Source organism: Neofelis nebulosa, chromosome 7 (assembly GCF_028018385.1).
Source record: "Neofelis nebulosa isolate mNeoNeb1 chromosome 7, mNeoNeb1.pri, whole genome shotgun sequence".
Classification (NCBI taxonomy): Eukaryota; Metazoa; Chordata; class Mammalia; order Carnivora; family Felidae; genus Neofelis; species Neofelis nebulosa.
The window spans coordinates 16,983,399-16,991,488 of NC_080788.1; positions in this window are offsets into that span (position 1 = coordinate 16,983,399).

An 8,090-nucleotide genomic window follows, 5' to 3' on the forward strand; every position below is an offset into this window, starting at 1 on the left:
AATGTGCTCCATTGAGCAACTCCTGTTTGCCAGACACTGTGCTAAGCGTGCGAAGGTCCCTGCTGTTATTCAGTTTAAACACTTTGATGTCTTTCAGTCTTTTTGTCTTTTTATATAAACAAGGTACACTTGAACATAAAACTCTCCAAGGTAGCTAAATTGCCACCATTGAAAACACACCCTGTGGCTCCAAGAACACCAAAATATGTTTCCTAAGACCTGAGGTCTTAGGAACAAGCCTGGGATTTTCAGCGTCCAAAGCTCTTTCTCAACATGCATGGCATTTCTTATCACTCCATTAAAGCCACTACTTGTTGGTCAAATCATTCATACAACCAATCATGCAGCACTTTGGAGTTTGTTAACATAAAATGCAAATGTACTTGAAGAAGTAAAACATAACACTATGATCAACTCTTACCATGCCAACAGGGATCCGAGCTATTGCTTAAACTTGCTCATCACAATCCCTGGGGGTATGTGTTAGAAGGAGAGACTCCCAGACACCCAGGGGTCTTCTGACTCAGGCCTGCCACAAGGGGGCCTCTGGCAAGTCCAAGAACTTTAAGAAACTCTGCCTTAGACCACTTCAGCCAGTGTAAAATAAACTCTAGACACTGAACTTGGACTTTACAGTTTTGAGGACTACTTGGAAGGAAAATACCAACTGGTGGTCAAAGTGCTGAAGTCAGTAGGGTGAGGGGACTGGATGGGTCATGTACTCAAGGTAAGACAAGGTAAGAGGTGAGGAGTGGGGGAGGACTGGCGAAGGGGGTGAGAAAGAGAAAAGGAGCACTCAGATAAGGAATCAGGGTCAGAGAGGTCAGGAGATCAGCTCTGGGACAAGCAGCTCAGCTTGGCCCATGGGCAGGCTTTCCCAAATATGTGTGTTCATTGGCACAATGCAAGCCAGTTAGATCAAGCCCTCCTGACCTTGAGCTGCTTATAAACATAGGACCTGCTCAATGCCAACAGTAGGCATTAAGGAACTGGGTCAGCCCTTGATAATAATACATGGGCAGCCATTCAGTGCTTGCTAGGAAACCCAAGCCCATCTGTGGCTTTCTCACACAAGCCTGTTCCTGTTTTGGCAATAGTGAGAAGAAGTGGCCATAAGGTGTTCATGAAGGCCATAAGGTGTCCATAATCTTCAAGATCCCTTGCCCGCTTCTTGACAGATGAAGTTATCAAAAATCTCCCTTGTCTCAGCCCTGAAACACCCTTTTAAATTTGAGTAACACTCAATGCTTATCATCCAAGAGCTGTAGCTGATGTATGAATTCCCAGGCTTGGCAACCCTAAGAAATTAATAAAAATGGAGTTTGTCTCATTTTAGGAACAAAAGCAGGGGATGATTTCAGTTAATCAACTTTTTTTAAAAATGAACCTGTTGCTTGTAAGGGTGCTAAGTAAGAACTTGGAATATGGAAGGTGGGGGGGCAGGGAATCTGTTCATGGAACCCCCAAAATACACCCAATTTATCCACCATCTTTTACATTAAATCATCTGCAAATTACAGTTGATCCTTCAACAATGTGGGTTGGAGCTGTGTAGGGCCACTTGTCCGTGGACTTGTCTTAATAAAAATGCAGTATAGTACCATAAATACATGTTCTCTTCCTTAGGATTTTCTTAATAACATTTTTGTTTCTCTAGCTTACTTTATTGTAAGAATACAGTACATAATACCTATAACATAAAAAGATGTATCGACTATTTATGTTTTCGGTAAGGTCAACAGCAGGCTATTAGTAGTTTAATTCTACACAGGCTTTCTACTGTCCCCAACTCCCATGTTGTTCAAGGGTCAACTGTATGTCCATACAAAGGATCTCACTTAATCCTCAGAGTGATACGATGAAGTAGAAAGAAATGGTTGTGCCCAATTCACAGAAGAGAAAACTGAGGTTCAGAGCGACTCCATGACTAGAATGAGAGAGGAGGCCTTGGCTTACCCTCGAGTTTGATATTCTGATCCCAAAGAAAGAGATACACCGTGCAACATAACTTGTAAGGTTTCCCAGAAAAACTAATGAGGGTGTACCAATAAGAGATACCTCCCAATTAGATCATGAAAGTAGGCAACTTCCCTTTTTCATCCTTGCCTCCTTAGAGCCTAGCACAGAGCTAAGAGAATGTTTGCTGAATGAATGAATGATTTAGCACAAGTTCAACCTTTTAATGACGGCAGCCCTGGGTGATCTCTGAAAGCCATTCCTGTGTTTTAAGGCTTTTGATTCTTTTAAAGAATCTCTTCTCAGGGCTTTAATCCCACCTGATCATTTGCCATCAGGGCTCAGATCCAGAGAACCCTCCTCTGGGCTTTTCCCAAATGCATTCCAGTTCAACAATATCTAATTTTTCAAAACATCTTAACTGCATCTCAAAGGTATGTCCCTCGAGGCATAAACAGACAACTAAGTCAGGCCACCAGAATGTCCGAGTACAATGGCGTTGACAGGCAGACAACGAGATGAGTCCCTGGGCTATGGGGTGATGTCTGGGTGCCTTTGTCAAATCACCAGGTCCCGGGTAGGTGGTGGTTATGTGTACCTGAGAGTCAGCTTCAGGGTAACGCCTCAGCTTGCCTCCACCAAATCCCTCCTTGTGGGCTGGGTCCATAAAGCTGCTTCCGCATGTGAAACCTAGAGAGAGAGAGACATGGTTTCAGTTCCTCCTTCCCTCCCTCGGTGGCTTACGGAGACCATCCATGGAGGAAGACGAGCTGCTCATAAGTCAGGACCAGACAGCTGCAGCGTGACACGTGGGCTTGAGCCTTGATTCTGCTAATTTCCAGTTTTATCACTTCTGGCCATTGCTATCGCTTTTTCTGAGCCTCAGTGTCCCTGGGTGTGGAAATAGAAAGATCGGAATGCTGCTTTTGCCACCGGGTAGTCATGAAATTTAAGGGAAAGACTCCATACTAACACCGCCCTGCACATTATAAACTTTTGGCAAATGTCAATTATTGTTATTGTGGTATTTTTCACTCTTAAAGCCATTTTATTTTATTTTATTTTATTTTATTTTATTTTATTTTTTATTTGAGAGAGAAAGGGAGAGAGTGAGCTAGCAGGGAGAGAGGCAGAGAAAGAGAGAGAGAGAGAATCCCAAGCAAGCTCCTTGCTCAACACGGAGACCGATGCGGGGTTCCATCCCGAGACCCTGGGATCATGACCTGAGCCAAAATCAAGAGTCAGCTGCTCAACCAACTGAGCCACCCAGGTGCCCCAAAGCCATTGTGTTTTTCAAATTAAATGGATCGTCTGGCAAAGATCTGCTGCTTATCACTTAGACAACACCAACTCATGTGTGTGTGACATTTTTGCCCTTCACAGGCTCGTAGAAACTGGTGATCTCTGAACATTCCCTCAGACAGCACCTCTCACTGTAGACCAGGCAAAGACACAGAGAGATAGCACCATCCAGAATCACACCAGGGAGATGACCGGATTAGACATCAGGTTTTCTCATTCCTCACCTATGCTTGCTCTATCATATATACCATTTTCTCCTCTCCTGGGTCACACTCTGTCTATAGTGTCCAAGTAAATACCTCTCTGGAACCTAAAAATGCTGTTGCTGGCAATAGAAACTGTTAAAGAAAAATTTATACAGCTCTTCAACCTTGCATTGAAAAAATTCTCTTACACTTGGGACGCATGGGTGGCTCAATCCTTTAAGCGTCTGACTCATGATCTTGGCTCAGATCATGACCTTGCAGTTCATGAGTTAGGGTGCTGTGTCAGGATTTGCACTGACAGCTCAGACCCTGCTTAGGATTCTCTTTCTCCCACTCTCTCTATCCCTTCTTTACTCATGCACACAATATCTCTGTTTCTCTTTCTCAAGATGAATAAACTTAAAAAAAAATTTTTTTTAATTCTCAAACTCGTAAAATCTAAGAAGGAAACTTCTAAAAAGTTTTAGCATCGATTTCAGGTTAGCAAAGCTCAAGAAAAAAAAAAGAGGTATTTTCAATAAGGTCTGAAGCTAGAGAATGTTCACGTCTTATTCCCCTGAGAGATCTTGTTTAGTAAGATTCTAATCCAATGTTTCAACCAAAGAGCCTTGTGACTTGATGATATCATTGGGAGATAAAATTCCTCTGTAGAGATCCTTCACTGAGATGAGCGTATGCATTCCAATGTAAGCATTAGAACTTTTAGACACTATGCCCCCTTTCTCAAACTGCAGTGTTTTGGAAGCTCCGTGGTCCTACAGAGAGGACCCTTAGTTACAGACCCCAGGACCTGGAGGTCCTCTGCCCCTGTATGAAGGTAATGTCTCCGTGAAGACAAGAGCTATGTCTGGCTTTTCACTACAGCATCTCCACAGCCTAAAGAAGCATCTATCAGATGGTGACTGGAAAAAAATACTTGCTGCTGTTACTGGTGCTTAGCGACAAGTTTTTGAATAGAGGACATCTATTAGACTTCTGATTTCTTGATAGAGTTTAACAGGTCAACAAGAACAGCAACAACGACAACGAAACAAGCAGGAAGAACTTAGTCTGCCAAGACTGGGCTTTGTCCTCTATTTGCTACGCGGGCTGAGTTTGTTTTCCTGATGCCTTTACAGATCTCTGGAGCGTCACTGTTTGGGTGTGCCGCTCCTGCCTGTTTCTGGGTATCACGCTATTTCTAGGAATTCGCACAATAAGCAGGTTTTGGAAGAACACCAGCCTGTTCCCAGACTTCCCTTTTTCTGCTTGTTTTTCAGAATCCAGGTCAGTTTCTATCTGCAGGTCTTCCTGTCACCTGTTCCCGGCTTTCAGCTTTGGTTTTCTCCACGGGACACAGCACAGACATTGTAACCGGACCACTCTCTGGCTTAAGTCACTTCTTGTCGCATTGTGGAAGGCGACCAGCTTGACTTTCCCAGCAGAAGGGATTGGTGTCGAGTCAGGAAACCTGCACAAAGTTCCCAAGGATCTAATCTTTGGGAAGAGGTTAAGTCTTTAACAGAGAAAACAGACACAACACAATGGCAGGCGATAAAACAGGGTTTATGTTAGAAACGGATTCCAGGGGCGCCTGGGTGGCTCAGTCGGTTAAGCATCCGACTTCAGCTCAGGTCACGATCTCGCAGTCCGTGAGTTTGAGCCCCGCGTTGGGCTCTGGGCTGATGGCTCAGAGCCTTGAGCCTGTTTGAGATTCTGTGTCTCCCTCTCTCTCTGCCCCTCCCCCGTTCATGCTCTGTCTCTCTCTGTCTCAAAAATAAATAAACGTAAAAAAAAAAAAAAAGAAAAAGAAACGGATTCCAATATAAAACAAATCTGTTGGTGCCGCGGTACTCACAGGAAAAAAAAAAAAAAAAAGATCCCGTGGTCTAGGTGACAAAGAGAAACCTGTCAGATTCAGATCTCAGATGGGATGGAAGATGAGGTGTGGAAGAAATGAGGGGGCGGGGACGAAACACTTAAAAAGTGACCTTGTTTCCAAGCTTTTCGATAATGGTGCTCTGGTTTCACAAGCTCCCATCTAACTGCCCCAACCCCGCCATTTCTGCCCTTTGGCTGCATGTGTTGGCACAAAGTGATCCCCACTGGCTTCTGGCGCCCAGTTACTCAATAGAAAATATTTACTGAGTACCTTGTACCTGCCAGGTACTGTTCTAGTTGTTGTAGAGACGAAAACAACCGTGGAGCTTATGGCTCCTTCAGGTGATAAAATGAGCAAATAAATGAGCAAATAAATACATGAAGAAATGCAAATGATAGCTGGTAATTAAAAGGAAATACACCAGAGGGTGGTAGAGAGGGTGGCCCTTTAGGGGTGGCCTCATTTAGATGAGGACCAGGGAAGGCCTCTGTAAAAGGATCGCATGTCAGCCAAGACGGGAATGATGACAAGCCAGCCGTGGGAGGGCTTGCTGGGAGAGCATTCCTGGCAGGAGCAGGTGCAAAGTTCTTGAGATGGGAAAGAACTTGGTGGAGAGCAGGGGGCAAAAGGAAATGGAGAGCAGAGGGGAGGAGCCCAGAGAGAAGCAGGAAGGCCGTCAGTAGAGCAGGTCCCCCCACCCCTCGGACACAAGTAGGCCCCTACATTCCTGTAACTCAGGTCAGCTAACAGGATTTCTGCTGGGAGGATGACTCCTGACACCTCAGAGGACATGACTAGCCAGTGAGGTCTCAGTGAAAGATGAAGATCAAAAGAAAATGAAGTACAAGGATTTCTGAGTGGTGTTTGTTTGTTTGTGGCCCATGGAAAATAAAAATTATTTGAACCCTTTAAAGGGTGCCTGGGGGACACCTGGGTGGCTCGGTCGGTTGAGCGTCCGACTTCGGCTCAGGTCATGATCTCACGGTCTGTGAGTTCGAGCCCCATGTCGGGCTCTGTGCTGACAGCTCAGAGCCTGGAGCCTGCTTCAGATTCTGTGTCTCCCTCTCTCTCTGACCCTCCCCCGTTCATGCTCTGTCTCTCTCTGTCTCAAAAATAAATAAACGTTAAAAAAAAAAAAATTTAAAGGGTGCCTGGGTGGCTCAGTCGGTTAAGTGTCCGACTTCAGCTCAGGTCATGGTCTCACAGCCCACAAGTTCAAGCCCCACATCAGGTTCTGTGCCAACAGCTCAGAGCCTGGAGCCTGCTTCAGATTCTGTGTCTCCCTCTCTCTCTCTGCCCCTCTCCCACTCATGCTTAGTCTTTCTCTCTCTTTCTTTCTCTGTCTCTCTGTCTCTCTCTCAAAAATAAATAAACATTTAAAAAATTTTTGTTTTAATTGTTTGATCCCCAAATAGCAACACTCCCCCTTAAATCTGATGAATCTTCAAACTCCGGAAAGTTCCTACACCTGGATCTCTTACTAAAGCTAATGGAATATAAAACTGGGTCTGGAATAAAAGAACTTGTTTTTTGGTGTCCTGTAAAGTGGCAGGAGAACGTCATAGGAAAAGCATGAACTTGGCTATGCTGGGTTCTTTAATTGCTGTGTGACTTTGTACAAGTTACTTAACCTCTCTGAGCTTGATTCCTCTCCCTTTCTATAGAATCCTCACACGGTTTGGGGAGCATTAAATGGGATAATCCTGGAGGCTCGGCTGACATCAGTTTCGGCTCCTCCCCTCTCTCTCCCCCACCAGGTAGACAACAGGAGAATGAAGTTCAAGAGAAGACAGAAACTATTTAGTAAACAGAAGAAAGGGTGAAAAGAAGGGCGAGGAAGACCCAGAAGATGACTGATTCAAACACAGAGGGCGCTGTGGCCTTCAGTGATTAACCAATTTCTGCAGGCCCATGGACCTCGTTCACAGTTTTGCAACCCTCTCTTGGAATTCTCTAGAGAGCCAGATTCCAGTCTGCACAGGAGAAGGCACGTGTGTTGACTTTGAGCAGAAGCTGCTTTCTGACCCTCCTCCTGGCCCCGCCCGCAGCGTTACTCAGTTTGAGGACCCGATTGGGTTCCGCACCACCTCGGGCAGTCTATGAAAGCTCAAGTTTAAGAATCTGCGGCCCTGTGAGTTCTGCTGCTGCGGGGCTTTCTGGGAACCCCCCACAGGCTCAGTTCCGGCCTCAGGGCTGGAGTGCTGGGGACTTTCCCATCCCATCTTCTGGGAAAGAGGCCAGTTCCCAGCGCCTGGAGCCAGTGGGGAGGATTGGTGATCACCTTTGTGCCATGACACACACCGTTGGCCGCGACTTAAAAGCCAATTTCTGCCAGCCCCCAAATCCCCCACCACTGATTTCCACTTTAGCCTATTCACTCTAGGAAGTAGAAGAGAAAATTAATGGGCAACCGCTCTGTCTTCGTTGGACTAGGCAAGACAGCACAATTACACCCAGCCCAGGGCCACACTGGGCAAAGCAGACACACAGACTCGTTGCTCTTAATGAAACCCCAAGGGAAGCGTCTGGGAAACTCCCTAGAAAGGAGTGTTCTAACAGGAAGTGGCTTCTTAGTATTTTGTTATGGCAGAAAATGCCTCTCTAATCTAAAGCTTCCTGACTCTTGATAAAAGCGGTCTTTAAACGAAATCATAAGAGAGGGAGACAAAATGGCATGTTTGTGTTAAGAAGTAAGTTCTCTCCTTCTCAATGAAGTCTCCAATGGATGAAAGCCACAAATGGCATCTGCCAGGCTGAGTCCCACT